The sequence below is a fragment of the Rhamphochromis longiceps genome, linkage group LG3 (assembly GCF_057381845.1).
Source record: "Rhamphochromis longiceps isolate RC_006_pf linkage group LG3, R_longiceps_female_GT1.1, whole genome shotgun sequence".
Taxonomy (NCBI): domain Eukaryota; kingdom Metazoa; phylum Chordata; class Actinopteri; order Cichliformes; family Cichlidae; genus Rhamphochromis; species Rhamphochromis longiceps.
In genome coordinates this window covers 25352647-25366629 of record NC_140559.1, presented here as the reverse complement: position 1 = coordinate 25366629, position 13983 = coordinate 25352647, and positions in this window count along the sequence as shown.

Below are 13983 nucleotides of genomic sequence, written 5' to 3'. Positions count from 1 at the left end.
CTAACTTTTTAAAGTTAGGCGTACCGGCCCAAAAGTTAGGCGTACACAAATTATATAATAATTTATATAATATGTGTTTTTCTGGATACACTGCTTTTTCAGCATTCAAAGATTGATGACACCGTGTCAGCCCTCTGGCTATGAATTTCAGAAGGATCAGGCCTTAACTTAACAGAAAAGTTAGCAATAGTTCTTTTCCTATTACAGCTACATCCACTTCTGTCGTGCCTAGGCTGCTCATAGGGCTGGGTATCATCACTGATTTCTATAATCCATTCAATTCTGGTTTTCAAAGTCCCGATTCGATTCAACTTAGCCTCAGACAGTCAGAAATATTATAATTCTGATCATTTATCAGTACTGACTTCATCAGAATTGTGAACATCACAGCAGATGCCTTTGTGTGAAAGTAACTGAGAATAAAACAAAAAAACATGAAGGAGATTTTCCTGGTCTGGCTTTTTATAGCAGATAACCTTAAAAATATTCTACAATGTTCTGCATATAAAGTTTAAATTTCTTCAGTATTGAACAACAGAAAAAATAGGCTTTCTTGTCCGAGGTCATTTAAGTGAAAAAGAGAAAAAGAAAAGAAAAAGACAGCAGCCACAGCGTTGTAAACAACGGTAGACTGGTGGGTAATAAGCGAATGAATAATACAGAAAACAGAGATTGGAGACGGGAAACTGTTCTTCAAGTACAGAGAGAGAGAGAGAGAGCTAGCTGTGCATGGAGTGCGATTTTAATAGTCGTGGAAGCAAAACAGCAAAATTCATGGCGACATTGATCAAATGTGAAGCGCAGTTTGCTGCTTCTTTTGCTGCTGGCTCGGTGAATTTTGGTTGGAGAGAGACAAAACCTGCAGCGCAAAAAGACGTAATCACAGCGCGGACTGGACGCATCAGGATCGCTAAGCTCCAACAGCGTGTCCGTCTACGGGCCGTCGGGTGAGAAAGCCGAGAAAGACAAAGTTGATTCTGATGCGTCGGGTCTGTGTTACGTCTTTGCGTGGAATCCATGTACCTGCTCTCATTTGCTGTTTGGTTGTTGTTGAAATGGTTTTGTGAGCTCTAATCTGAGAATCTGGCGTCTCTGGCAAAACGCAGTTATATTTAAAAGTCGATTCAGGATTTAATGAATTGATATCGCTTTATTCAAGATACTCACCTGCACTTTCAACTGGACCATGGCCAATCAAAGAGGTTCCGCCCCTTACTATCTCCGATTGGTTTAGTCCACAATAGGGGCATAATGTGTGTTTGTCGTTGACCACAGGGAAGGTTGCAGATTTGCAAATTAGATACGTAGAAACTTTCCAGAAGTCTCTCTTAAAATGTCTTCAGGCTGTAAATTAACCATTGGGCAAAGCTAGGTGTATTAGGTATTGCTTTTTTTTTTCTTTTTTTTTTTTTATTAATCAAAGCTACCAAAACTTTTCAAGTGTCATCACTTTGCTGTAACGTCTATATTTTTTTTTTTTTTTACAATATGATTTCAGTAATGTTACGCTCCTGCATACTGCATTTGCTGATTAATTAGATATTAGTACCTCTTAACCAAAAATGAACTGACCATTGGTTTCAGTATGTATGATGAAAAGTCTTCAACCCTCAGCTCTAGAATATTTAAATCATGGGAGTACCGAAGCCTCCCCTTCATCCTAAATAGAAAGGCTCACAGAGTCGACTCAGCCCAGTTCAAGGAAGCTCTGAATACCCGGATATGTCTCCATAATCTGCTTAGCGACTGGAAATGTCAGAGGGCTGATGGCCGAACATGAATCGAGCTGAGTTGGCCATGAGGGGATCGCCTACGGAGAAAGAGAGTTTAATGTTGGGGATCAGTGAGGGAAACTCACCCTTTAGAAAACATAATAGCTTCAAAGGTCGAATCTGTGACAAACTCTTTTGATTCTGCTGCTGTGCTCTGCTGTTCCTGTTCTTTACTTAGTATTTAAACAGCCACATCACTCACCTGCAGGTTATCAGGCTTATTCAATCCAGCAGAAAGTATGCCAGTTACTTTTATTCTTGACTTAAGCCTGACTCGCTGTGTCGTCAATGACAACCTCATGAGGTCAAGGCAGCTGCAGGTTTTGAAAGCCAAAGAGTCCTTATACATTCATATTTCCATATTTTCCTCACTATAAGTTGCACTTAAAATCTTTTAATTTTCTCAAAAATCGACCGTGCGCCTTATAATCCTGTGCGCCTTATGTAAGAATTCTGGTTGTGCTTACTGACATCGAACTGATTTTATGGGGTACATGACGCTCAAATCTGTAAAAGATGTTTTAGTACGACTTTGATAAGCTACAAACGGCTTGATGGATTATCGGAGCATTACGGCTGCTGTAATCAGGAGCCTCGCGGAGTAATCTGGGTCCTAAACCCCGCCCACTTCAGGTCCCAAAGTCAAACGAACACTACGGCATCACTGAGAGTTAAACTGTCTAAAGTCTTTCATCTTTGATAAAATGATCAGTGTTGCTGCTCTACCAGGTGTAACAATTAAGTTGAGCATCCAGGCATCCATGAAAACAGAATTTATTAAATTTAACGGAGTTAGAAGTTAGCAGGAAGTTAGCTCGCTAGTTTCCACCTAAACATGATATATCATGATCTGACTGAGAGATTTCTAAAAAAATTTGAACTTAGCGCTCTGCTATCACTTCCAACATAAATGAAGACAGAAAACTAAACAGCAGTGTAGGGTTACTGAAGTTGGGCTAGCTATATAATGATGTGTTAAGTCAGACCTTCCCAAAGAGTGGGGCCCGCCCCCTAGGGGGGGGCGCAGAGCCATTGCAGAGGGGGCGCGGCATGAAAAGGAGAAAAAAACAGAAAAAAACAACAACCCTTGGACACTGCTAGCATGGGGCGCCCACAGAAACGCAAAGCAGGAGATGAAGCATCGCTGAATATGTTTCCAAACCAACTTCATTCTAAGCCAAAGACTAGAAAATATGGTGAAGCATATCTGCCCTTTGGTTTCACCTGCACAAGTGCCAAGGTAGGTCTCCCCTGCATAGTTGGTCTTTCCTTCGTCGGGAGCACACGCTGGGCTCTCCAAATCACGGACAAACAGTATCCCACATTCTTGATTTTTAGTTCACCAACACTTGTTGCAATGACTAACTACTCCTGACATTTTGGAGATGTTTGCTCTTTATACAGTAACGTTACAGTGGGATACAAATAATATCAGGCTGATCCTGCCATGATTTGTTCCCCCTGTCTAAATCACGGACAAACAGTATGTCACAGCTGTTTGTTTTTAAACCCATTTTGCACACAAAGGCATTTTTTGTTAATTTATTGATAGCAATGTTGAATATTATTACACAGGAAAAAAACAACTACATGTAAAATAATCGCACCGTGACGCCTCTGCCTTTCTAAATAGAGGGACAGTAACTGCATGTTAATATGTAAGCCTGTAAAAACTGAGGATAGTCAGATTAACAGTATTTCGTCTCTATCTGCAATTCCTTTCATGTAAGCAATAACGCGGTGCACAGCTGACGTGAAAAAGGCACATACCTTTGACGTTGTGTGACGAACTCCGTATTCTTCATCCACACGTAAACACAAAAAAGGAGTTTTAAAAAATCTCCATTTTCGGTGATTCGAAACGCCGTTTACGTGTGGACAAACCAGCTGCGTTTTCAAAAATACCCGTGTAGGTGCAGACGTAGCATAAAAGAGTTAGTAGTTTATTTTCTTACTACCTGTAATTTATTGCAGGTTACTTGTATTTGCTTAATTGTTTACTAAATGTTTGAGGTGTGAAATAAACCGCAATTGAGCAAAATATGGGTGTGTGTGGTTGGAGGATGTGTTAGTGCGTGTGTGCGCGCGAGGAAGGGGCACGAGCATTTTTCTGTAAAACAAAGGGGGGCTCAGCGAAAAAAGTTTGGGAACCACTGTGTTAAGTGATCGTAAGTGACACAGCTATGTTAGCATAACATTAGCACAGTGAAGCTGGAGGATGAACGCCAACTTTTTTCTACTCGATAAAAGTTAACTTGAATGTCCCCGGTAGTTGTGGACAAATGCAATCGCATGACAGGATGTTGTAACTGGACCAAACTTCAGTCAGGAGAACAACTGAGATAATTCATCCACAATACGAGGTTAGTCATTAATATACTGCAACAATATTGAAATAGAGCAGCTGCCAGAGAATTCAACATTAATGAATCAATGGTACAGAAGCGGAGGAATTAAGAATGAGTTGAGTAAAGTTTGGCTTATCTGACTGTTTGGTTTCGCTTAGTGCGCCTTATGTATGAAAACAGACCCACTCATCGACAGTGTGCCTTATAATCCAGTGCGCCTTATGGTCCGAAAAGTATGGTATATTACAGGCCATAACATATAAAGTTGCCTTGTTGCCTCGGGACATACCCAGGCTTATTAGTTGTGGCTTTATATTTGAGAACGTTTCTTCACATTTCTTTGTATCCAACGTTTAAAACTGTGGATATGACACAAATTACCTCAGTTAAAAAAAATAATTAAATAATAAAATGTAACTTTGTAAGGAGGAGTTTGCATGTTCTCCCCGTGTTTGCGTGGGTTCCCTCCGGGTACTCCGGCTTCCTCCCACCGTCCAAAGACATGCAGCTTGTGGGGATAGGTTAATAGCTAGGTTTCATTTGACGTAGACGTGACGTCGACGTAAAGCGCGAAATTTGACTGGCGGTCGGAAGTGAAAAAGATAAGCGCAAAATCACAGACAGACAGTACGCAAAATGCCTATGTCCTGTTGTGTTTACGGATGCTCCAGTAGGTCGACCCGAGAAACTGATAAACGGTATTTTAGGGTACCAAAAATAGCCCAACGAAGAGGAGAAAAATGGAAAATTCTAACCGAAAAACGTAGGAAAAAATGGATTTTAAATTTACGTTTACAGTCGGGAGGAGCAGAGTCTGCCAATGCCCGTGTCTGCAGCGACCACTTCGTCAGAGGTAATGTTATGTTTGCAAACGAACTTATTAGCATTAGGTTGTCGTTAAATTCTCGTTTACTTAGTACTTTTAAGTTAGTAGTCTAATATTGACTTGATTGGGACTATAGGCTGCCCAAGTGCTTTGGATGACGAAGAGTCGGAGGACTGGGCTCCGACGGTCAATCTCGGCTACGAACGAAAACCCAGATCGGAATCAGTTCTCAAACGAGAGAAAAGAATGAAGCTTAAGGCAGAACAGCATCGATGTGCAGAGGCGATTTTGGATATGCAACAGACGGCTGAGAGCCCGGATTTGAGCCTACTTAATTAGGCTACTAACCCTGCCATACAATTGCAATGAGCTGCAATCACTTCTCCATCCTCCTTTGCAATTACCCAAGTCTTCAGAGGTGTCTCGTTAGACCTCTGAGAATGGTTTACCTTGAAACAAACAACTGTCACTCTAACGAAGTCCTAAGGATGTGGCATGTTTGTTGACGTTAAAGCCGCTACCGCTAACTGTTAGCGTGTTTAAGATAAAGCAATATAAGAACAAACACTCACCCTTGCAAACACCAAACTGTATCCATCACGGAGACGTTTTGTTCCAAGGTTGTGGACCCACCCGCTGACAAAAAAATTGTACGCCTCCAGACTCTTGAAAGCTTTCATTTGCTGCCTAGTGTAGTAAGAAGTCTGGAGGACCAAGTAGTTGGTGATATCCACAGCCTCGATAGTAGGCAAATCCTTTACTTCTGTGGTGTATTCGGACATTTTCAAAGAATACGGATCACGTCCGATATATTTTTTAACTATCTGTTTATATCTCTCCCGAGAAACGGGGTCTAAAGTTGCACAATAGCTGCTCTCCTGACTCTCCACAGTGTCCTCCATGTTTACTTCCGCCCTCCACTCAAAAATCGCGCTGCCTCCGCACGTCATCAGAACCACGTGACCGCAACCCAACTATTGGATAATCCAAATTGCCACTAGGTGTGAATGTGAGTGTGAATGGTTGTCTGTCCCTGTGTGTTGGCCCTGCAACAGACTGGCGACCTGTCCAGGGTGTACCCCGCCTCTCGCCCCATGACAGCTGGGATAGGCTCCAGCGCCCCCCGCGACCCTGAAAAGGATAAGCGGAAGCGAATGGATGGATGGATGGATGGATGGAACTTTGTAAAGAATGTATTCACTTTACAAAACTGTGCTTGATGTCCAAACAGACAATTTCTTCACTTTGTAAAATGTCTCATTGTAAAAAAAAAAAAAAAAAAGCACCGACATTCATATTTTGAGAGAAAAAAAAAAGATAACAAATTTAAAAAATGGCATATCTTGTACAATACATTTCCTTTGTAAAACTGTGCAATTTGTCTACGGTCCTCAATTGTTTTTTAGGTCATGACTTAAAAAAAAGCAAAAAATTTCCACATCTTCAATTTACAAAAAGTCCACAAGGTGGAAAATATCTAGAAAAGAACTGTGTAAGAACTTTACATGCCAACATTTTTTTTTTTTGCTTCATTTATATATTAATAAATTTAAACATTGGACAAGTTGAATTTGTTATAAAACACAAAACTCCATAATTGCTCCCAATAATTAAATACAAATTTTGTTTTCTTTTTTCTTTCTTTTCCCCCTTTTGAATGGATATTTTTGTTGTTTTTTAAATTAAAAAAAAAATACATGTAACAAATTGTTGAAGTTGATGGTACTGTACAGTGATTCCTATAGGGCTTTGGAGCGTGATGTCACGGGGGTGGGCGTGGAAAGGATTTTGGCCCGATCCGCCATTTTGGGGGTCTAGCGCAAGTGAAAAGGGAGCGAAGGCACACACAACAGCCATGGTTCGTATTTGCTGTGTGGTCGGTCGGCTGCAATGTTCGATCACACGACCGGCAAGAGAATAAGCTTAAAAAGGGTTTATCTTTTCATTCTTTCCCAACCTGGAGGCAACATGAGGCAGCTCGTGTATCGATGTTACCAAACGAAGGCGTCTAGCCTGGATAGCAGCTGTGAGACGAGCTGACGTGCAGTTCTCTTCCATCTCCAAATATCTGTTGGTGCTCCAGACATTTTCATTCCGGTAAGTTCTAAATATGTTCATATCACTCTTTATAGCCTATTAGTTTTATTTTCAATGCGCTCTGAGCTCATAGCAAATTAGAACAAACATCCTACTGAGTGATTTTGCAGAACTACCTTCTATTTATAGAGTTGCTAATTATTTGGCATTATTGCAGCAAACCAGCCTATGAAATGGATGAAACCCATCATGACTGAGTTCCAGCGCTACACAAGGGACCTGCTTCAAACAAACCACCATGCCAATCATTACTTCTTCCATGTGAGGGTGAAGAGGTGACCCTCCTGGATAAGATGGTGAAGGTTTGCTGCGTTTTGTTGAACAGTGTGATAATAAAACCAGGGAAGAATGAAACCTGCTCCTGTTAAATATTCTTAAGTCTTGTGCTGTTAAAATTGCTGTATTTTTTTCAAAAGATAGAGTAAATAAAGTAATGTTAGTAGTGGGTGATGTCAGGTAAACGCTCATGATTTGGTGTAAACATTTTGTCATTTGTAAACTATAAATGACATTGATTCTACATTGTAACAGATGTGCTGTTCTATAAGGTGGTTTTAATAAAAAGAGGCAAAAATTAGTTTGTTTCTTTATTCAACTTTTGAACAGTGGTACTCAGTCAGTATATATTCAGTAAATGCAAATTATTTACACGGCAGTGCACTACAGGCATAAATCTAGACCCCTAGATAAAACATTATGGGTCATTCCCACAACCCACAGCTTTACTGTGTTCCAGCAAAGTATCCAATAGCAGTGACAACTCCTCCACATTAGCAGGTGGGATTTTTCTGTTTTGAGGACGGCTCCTTTTACCTGTCACTACAGATGGTCTGTTTATGTTTTGATTGAGAGCCTTTTTTTGGGCAGCTGAAGAGGAGAAGTCTATCTTATGTCCAACCTCTGGCTGTATCTTGGTCATATTACCCAGCAAAACCCAGTATGCAGGTTCATCTGTAACAGTCCTTGTGCCACAGATCAACACTGTTGCTTCTACATTAAACAGAAGAGCAGCGACATGGCTGCAGGTCTCTGTAACTCCGGCCATACAGGTGCAGTGGGCGGTTTCAACCTTCCCTGTGATGCTCACAGTGACCCATGGCTGCAATGCTGCAATTCATTCTTTAAGAGTGCAAGACCTGAAACACACACAGACAAAGTTCATTTAAAGACAAGAACGATGAGCCAAGGCCGACATAAATGTGTTTAATCTACTTTATCATAAATGTAACAAAGTGTTTAGAAAGTTAGCACATACATGTAATTTTTCATTTCTTTATGTGTCCATCTATAGAACGCTGCATGCTATAGTGTAAATCTGCCTGTTCTCTGTCAGAAACCTGCCTGCAGAAAATGAACCTAAAGTATGTAATGCAAGGATGTCATCACTTTAGAGATGGAGAAAGCATAAAGTGACAATTATGAATCACTTAATATGATAAGGAGATTCTGCAGGTCATTAATCAATGTATAAAACTAAAATAAAAAGTATTTTTAGTGACACAGGATACAAACATGGAAGCAAGATGTATAATTAGGATTATTTATAATAAATATGAATAAATTAGTGCAATTTCTTTAACCATAAATAATAACTAAATCTTTCAGGACAATGTCACATCAATGCACTGAACTCACTATGTTATCCACCTAACAGCCTCCACATGTTCTCACTGTAATTTCCCCTCATGAATGAATTTATGCTGCACTAATGTGAATGTTTGCAGGGAAATCAAACGCATTTCACTCGCAGTACTCGAGCTGACTTACCTTTGTTTGAATGACGACTTGTACGCGCTGACTCCACAGACAAGGTACGAAAATATGTCAGGCTACGTCAATAGCGGTTACTCCACAAACAAGATACAGTGGGGCAAAAAAGTATTTAGTCAGCCACCGATTTTGCAAGTTCCCCCACCTAAAATGATGACAGAGGTCAGTAACTTGCACCAGAGGTACACTTCAACTGTGAGAGACAGAATGTGAAAAAAAAATCCATGAACCCACATGGTAGGATTTGTAAAGAATTTATTCGTAAATCAGGGTGGAAAATAAGTATTTGGTCAATAACAAAAATACAACTCAATACTTTGTAACATAACCTTTGTTGGCAATAACAGAGGTCAAACGTTTACTATAGGTCTTTACCAGGTTTGCACACACAGTAGCTGGTATTTTGGCCCATTCCTCCATGCAGATCTTCTCGAGAGCAGTGATGTTTTGGGGCTGTCGCCGAGCAACACGGACTTTCAACTCCCGCCACAGATTTTCTATGGGGTTGAGGTCTGGAGACTGGCTAGGCCACTCCAGGACTTTCAAATGCTTCTTACGGAGCCACTCCTTTGTTGCCCGGGCGGTGTGTTTTGGATCATTGTCATGTTGGAAGACCCAGCCTCGTTTCATCTTCAAAGTTCTCACTGATGGAAGGAGGTTTTGGCTCAAAATCTCACGATACATGGCCCCATTCATTCTGTCCTTAACACGGATCAGTCGACCTGTCCCCTTGGCAGAAAAACAGCCCCATAGCATGATGTTTCCACCCCCATGCTTCACAGTAGGTATGGTGTTCTTGGGATGCAACTCAGTATTCTTCTTCCTCCAAACATGACGAGTTGAGTTAATACCAAAAGGTTCTACTTTGGTTTCATCTGACCACATGACATTCTCCCAATCCTCTGCTGTATCATCCATGTGCTCTCTGGCAAACTTCAGACGGGCCTGGACATGCACTGGCTTCAGCAGCGGAACACGTCTGGCACTGCGGGATTTGATTCCCTGCCGTTGTAGTGTGTTACTGATGGTGACCTTTGTTACTTTGGTCCCAGCTCTCTGCAGGTCATTCACCAGGTCCCCCCGTGTGGTTCTGGGATCTTTGCTCACCGTTCTCATGATCATTTTGACCCCACGGGATGAGATCTTGCGTGGAGCCCCAGATCGAGGGAGATTATCAGTGGTCTTGTATGTCTTCCATTTACTGATGATTGCTCCCACACTTGATTTTTTCACACCAAGCTGCTTGCCTATTGTAGATTCACTCTTCCCAGTCTGGTGCAGGTCTACAATACTTTTCCTGGTGTCCTTCGAAAGCTCTTTGGTCTTGGCCATGGCGGAGTTTGGAGTCTGACTGTTTGAGGCTGTGGACAGGTGTCTTTTATACAGATGATGAGTTCAAACAGGTGCCATTCATACAGGTAACGAGTGGGGGACAGAAAAGCTTCTTACAGAAGACGTTACAGGTCTGTGAGAGCCAGAGATTTTCCTTGTTTGAGGTGACCAAATACTTATTTTCCACCCTGATTTACGAATAAATTCTTTACAAATCCTACCATGTGAATTCATGGATTTTTTTTTCACATTCTGTCTCTCACAGTTGAAGTGTACCTCTGGTGCAAATTACTGACCTCTGTCATTATTTTAAGTGGGGGAACTTGCACAATCGGTGGCTGACTAAATACTTTTTTGCCCCACTGTAGGTGAAGATATCGGGGTAGGACAGTGGCGGTAAGTCGTCTGGGTCTTTACTCCACGGCCGTATTTCATACGGGTCACATTTCCAATGCACGCGATTTTCTGCAAGTACCGCTGCTTCGCCTCTGGACGAAATCGGTCTCTATACGGTTCATTCTCTTTTGAGCTGCTTTTAAGCATCTTTCTTGTAGTCGTCGTTCCAACACAGTGTGTTTGTTTTGATTCGTAGACCCCGAAAATGGCGCTGCGCTCCCACAATGCATTGCGGCGTGACGTCAACTCCAAAGCCCTATATGTTAATTTTTAAAAAAAAAGAAAGTTGTATACAACAGGCATCGATGGCAGATCTGTGAGTCTCTACACTGGTTTGCCACGAACAGCTGTCAGCAGCTGCTTTCTGTTTATTACTTGATGTGTACCTTTTTGTTTTTTGTTTTTCTCCTGTTTTGTGTTTTGTTTTTTTTTGTTTTTTACAGTTTTCTGGCTGACACCCTAATCACCCATCATTTCATTCATACTACTACTCACATAATTCATTATCACATTGAAATAGATGTGAGGATATAAACAAATACAGTTTGTTTTCCTCCCTGTGCATTTTATCTTCAGCCTGCAGCTTCATTTGTGCCTGCATGATGATGTAAACTTTCATCCCATCAAACTCTGCCTCGTTCATTTATCTGCAGCTACACAATTTAATGTGTGTACTGTATGTCTGTGCCTTTGTGTTGTTTTTTTTTTTTGACATTAGAGACCATCTTATCTAAATGTACTGTATAATGAAATGAGCATGCCTAGGGTCGTGTTTGTGTGTGAGCCAGTACAAATAAAAATGCTAAATTAAATGGAGCCGCTTCTTGCTTCTACCACATAATGGATTTTTCGCACTCCTTACAACAGACGTGTATAAAAAGGAAAAACAGCACTGCAGGTGTCATGGTTCTGGGTCATTTTGACCCAGCATTTTGAGTTTCTTATGTTTTGGTTTACTTTTTGCATTATGGATTATTTTCTGATTGTCTGGTGCTTTGTGAATCATTATTATTATTATTATTATTATAATAAATCTATGTTTCAGGTATTCTTGGTGAGGGATTAGTTCTTAGGTTGTCTTGTGTTTAATATAGGTTTAGTTCAGTGTCAAGTCTGCATCTCTGTTTCTTGTTTCCTGTTTTATTGTGAAGGTTTGTCTCATGTCAGTGTGTCTCGCTTTGCTCCCCCTGTCTCGTTAGCCCTAATCTCTCAGAGTCCCAGCTGTGTCTCCCTCCTGTTTCCCATTCCTTGATGACTCCCTCATTGTATTTACGCCCCGTGTTTCTTTGTGTCAGTGTCGCGTTGTACCCCTCAGATCCTGCCTGTGTGTTTCCGTTTCTCAGCGTTCATTGTTCTGTTTGTTTTGTTCATTACCAGCAATAAAGCTGTGGTTTTTTGAGTTGAAATCCTGTCTCCACGAGTCCTGCATTTGGATCCTCAACTCCCCCTGCCCGCACACAGAGCCCTGACAGGAGGACTGAAAAAAATGAAATCTCAAATAACACAGGAAAATATTTAAATTCTATACAGCTTCAAGCTGAAAACAAACATAGATATTCACCTATCAGAAAGATTTTTCAAGTGCTCATGTTTACAATAGTTACAGTTTGTGATCTGCTTCTTTCATGTTTATTCTTTGACTTGTCAAGATGAAATTACAGTTAATATCTAAGAGGAAAGCTGATCATAGTTCAAAGAAGCAACATTTATTTATACAATGTCTTAGCAATCCAAGTTTTTCAAGGCTCTTTTTTTCTTGAATTTAATACCTTGTAATGTTCAAAACAAAAGGGTAAAAATAATAATAACAATAGTAATAATAGTATGTTTAACAGTAGTTGTAGTATGGATGAATAAATCCATCATTTATGGACATTTTTGTACTTTATATTAAAGGCTTTCGCTGATATGAGGTCCATGCATGTCACAAGATTTTGGTGTGTCCACTTTCACAAATCTGAGAAATTATTTCTTTTTCGTGTCCTTTTTTTCTGATGGCAAATCAAAGAGCGGAAGCAAAGGGAAATGGGTATTTCCAGGGCTATCTTCTTTTCTTTCTGACGGGATTGTAGAAAAACTATCAAACCTACTTAAATGAAACTCAATGGACAGATGAAGTATGGGCAAACCCATATGGAAAAGAAATAGTAAAAACCTATATGATTTACTCATGAAAGTGGCCACTTTCTCATTACTTTCATATATTGTTTTAGTAAGTATCCAAAACATACAAGTTTAATTATATAATTTTTCAAGGGACCTTATATCTGTTTTCACTCTTGTATGCTTTTCATACAAGTTTCACACAAGACAGATAAAAACTTTATAAGATTTATATATCTTGTCCATATGGGAAGAGGGAAGCCAGTAAAGTTTTATGCCTACACAGATCTTTTAACACTGCAGGTGATGGCATTGGCAGTGGATTGTGCTCTCAGGTTCTTGTTGGTCAAATAAAAAAGTAACATCTGAGATCATTTAGTAAACAAGGAACTGGTCAAGTGACAGTAAATGGCTCAAATCATCAAGACTGTTAATAAGTTAAGATACAGTGTTGACCTGCAGTATGTTTGCTTTATTATTGTTATTTCTAAAATTAAATTTCCTGTAATGTTAACCAAGTCTATTAGTTGGCTAACTCTAAATATTTAATATCCATGTAAATATTTGATTAGAATAAATACACACTTGTGAGTTACATATATAGTTATTTCAAGTTTATTTCAAGGGAAGTGCTCTGTAGTTTATGTATGTGAGTTTGCAGTTCCATCCATCCATCCCCACATCCTGCCGACCTCTTTCAGCCTATCACCAAGATGTTCCCAAGCCACCAGAAAGACGTAGCAATCCACCGTGTTGCATTTTTATGGTGCTATAGTAACAAAATGTAATTACCTGGCCTTTAAGACTGTTCACATGTGGTCCCCTATGGTGCTATTTTTGAAACATAAAGATTAGATAATGGTTTTCTCTCTCTCTACATTTCTCTGCTTGTGTTTCAGTATGTTTCTTTTAATCTCATCCTCCCTTTATCTGTTTGTCTCACTTTTACAGCAACCTTCGTCTTCTATGCCCTCCCTGTCAGCTTCTGTTGCACAACAAGCTGTCAAACTGCAGAGCCAGGAAAACAGAAAGAGGGAGGGAGGAAAACTGGAAGATAAGATGAAGGGAACAAATATGGAGATACACAGATAAAGGTGAGATTTTTAAAAAGGCTAGATCGAGAGTATTCTGGTGTAGCACAGTCCCTTCAGAGGCCATTATTTCCAGAAAAGATGTAAACTTTTTGTGTTTTCGCCCAAACACGCCTCTGTTTCTTTCACCTAGTCTTAAGTTGAATTCCCTAAAACAGTTTTTTAACACTAGCTTTAGCTTCTCAAAAACTAACAGGTCACGTTCTTGGTCTAAGGCTACAGGTGGGATTGGATTTTTGCCTGCCTTG